The sequence below is a fragment of the Cyprinodon variegatus genome, unplaced genomic scaffold (assembly GCF_000732505.1).
Source record: "Cyprinodon variegatus isolate N-32 unplaced genomic scaffold, C_variegatus-1.0 Scaffold100, whole genome shotgun sequence".
In the NCBI taxonomy this organism is placed as follows: domain Eukaryota; kingdom Metazoa; phylum Chordata; class Actinopteri; order Cyprinodontiformes; family Cyprinodontidae; genus Cyprinodon; species Cyprinodon variegatus.
Window position 1 is genome coordinate 119239 of NW_015150553.1, and position 2737 is coordinate 121975.

Below are 2737 nucleotides of genomic sequence, written 5' to 3' on the forward strand. Positions count from 1 at the left end.
CTGCATTCATATGCTAATTAGGGCCATTAGTACAGCTGATCGCTCTCCACATACGTCAGAGTCCGTTTCCGACAATTTGTGGCACTGACAAACTGCCGAAAATGAGGGAGATCTGCGGTAGTTTACGGGGACGAAAATCTCACTTTTCATGCAGTGTCCTATAATTATTCCTTCCTTCGTCCGAGAATATCTTCAATCTTGATCAGCAGCTCTTCACTCCCAGTGAAAACGGTGTCAACGAAGCACTGCTTCCTGCTCCGGCACCACTGGACATTTTACAAGACTTTTTTTGAGGCCAAATTTTCTATGGTCTTTCTGAACTCCTTCCATGCCAAAGTGTTTGCTTCTTCAAACACTGAGGCAGCAGCATACTTGGACTCACTGTACTTGTTTGCTGCCTCAAGAGCACCGCAAGCCAACCAGGCTCAAAAGGAGCCCTTCGTCAGCATCCTATACTGCTGGTGTCCACCATTTAGTACTGGGGCTGCCAACATAGTCATCCGTCTTTGCTTTTAGATACTTCAGCTGAAATGATGGTCTTAAGAGACTCTTACAATACATACTCATTGTTCAAAGTGCTTTATTATTATGAAAATGTGAAAAATATTTAGCAATAAACGATGTCACTATATTAATAGAGCTTAAAGGAAAAGTCCGATGATATTCAGATTTCAAACTTATGAAAGTACACTAAATATTAAATTGTTACATACTGTTCAATAAATGATAAGTGTTTTTAATTAAGAGTAAATTCACCTGAATGTGCTTAACTGGAGACATCCATGTTTGTCGAACACTACTGCCACCTACCGGTTTGTGACGTCAAGGTGCAGTATCGGCTGTTGAGCAAGTCCCAATGCTTATCTTGTGTTAGTCACAAGTCATTTTGAAAACATTCTTCTTCAAAATGATGGCTACATACATGTTTTTTTTTCTCTGGTTTGATGGCAATTTCTCCCTCTTCAACTTGGCAATCCAACGACGAACCCGTCCCTAGAGGATCATGAAACGGAAAGGTGAAATAACTATTTCTTTTTTTTTTTCACTTTTACCCGATGTATTAAAACATCCAATTGCCATCCATGTGGGCATTGTCAGTTTAACTATAGCTCTCATAAACATCAATAGTAAAGTCCTCCGGAAATCTTAAATATATGTGGTTGATTGCAGATGTGTCTCGTAGTTTCCATCGATTTTGCTTTTAAAGTGGGAAGAATGGCGCTAGGCTTACAGCACCATGACGTCACTGCCGGAAGATGTCAGGAGTGAGATGTTACTATATTTGGGCAACAATGGCCGCTCCCGGACTCAGTGATTGCCACGAAAATTATTGCTTTTATTTTTTACTGATTAACACTAAAATCCTTAAATCACTGTGAATGTATTACTTTTAGGTATAGTTAATGATCCATTGATCATTCCTTGCTGACCGGAATTTTCCTTGAAATATTTTACACGTTTAGCAATGAATGCACATAAGCACATTTAATTCAACTTGGAAAGACTCACACGCTAAAGAAAAGCAACAATTTGGTCGATGCATTGGAATAAAATAACTGGAAGATTTCAGAATAATTGATTATTAATAGTACATTTGAGCAGATGAAGGGCCTAAATCTGGGGGTGTATTGGAGGCTGAAGGAGAAAGGGAGTAAAATGAAAACAAGGATGATGTGGGAGATAGGGTGAAGGGGGAGTGAAGCTGGATTGGATGCAAGAAAGAACAATGGATAAGGAGGCTTTAAAATTAGACTTCTGGATGAAGATTAGCTATGGCAGAGAAACATTTTGCACATTGTTATTGCTTGAAGAGGACAGCCTTCAGAGAGCACAAAGCAGGAAATCCAGAACTATGGACTAAGAGGAACATTATGCACTCCATTATCAATGATGAGAGAAAATGCAAAGTGAAGGAGGGAGAGGAACTTTTTTTTATTTATTTTATTTTTTATTTTTTTTATTATACTTTAATAATCCCAGAGGGAAATTAATTTGCATGCTACATTGGTGCATGAAGAGAGACCATACAGGAACTTTACATACTATATGGTAGAGGGGCTGGAGAGGGCAGAGCATGGTAAAAGTCTGAGAAGAAATTATGTTTAAGACGAAAACAAACAAATTGCCTGCAAAAAGCAAGGAAAAGTATTGTAATAGGAACTTACAAAGCATTGATAATGATAGTGTTAGGAATCCAGTTTGTGTGGTCTGTTTTGTGGTTGTTTGTGTGTTTTTCTCCCTCCACCACCAGGTGGTGCCCTGTCCTCGTTGGCCCTCCTGCACACCTGCTGCTCGTTGGATCATTACTGAGGAGTATTTGAGCAGTGAACTGTCACTACCTCGGGGCCAGAATGTTTGCCAGTTTTGCGTACTATAGCCAAGCTGAGTTTAGCGAGTCTAATCTAAGCCTTTGTTTCTCTGAGTCTAACTTTGTTTTTTTCTTTGCCATTCAGCAGGAAGCCTTCCTGTGTAACTGGATGCCTGGCATCCCCCTGGTAGGATTAACCGAGTTCACACTGAGCAGGGGCAAACTTCCACACGTTCCATTCAAGTCCCTTTCGGAAATCCAATTGACATTCCACTCCATTGCTCCTCAGGGTCCAACTAATGTCTATCTGTCCGCTCTCTAATGAGTTCCCTCTTCTCTGGATAAACCCACAACAACTGGATCAAGGAAAGACAAGAACCCCCTAAAACGTGAGTCCCGCTTCCACTGTGCTAAAAGCTCAATCATATA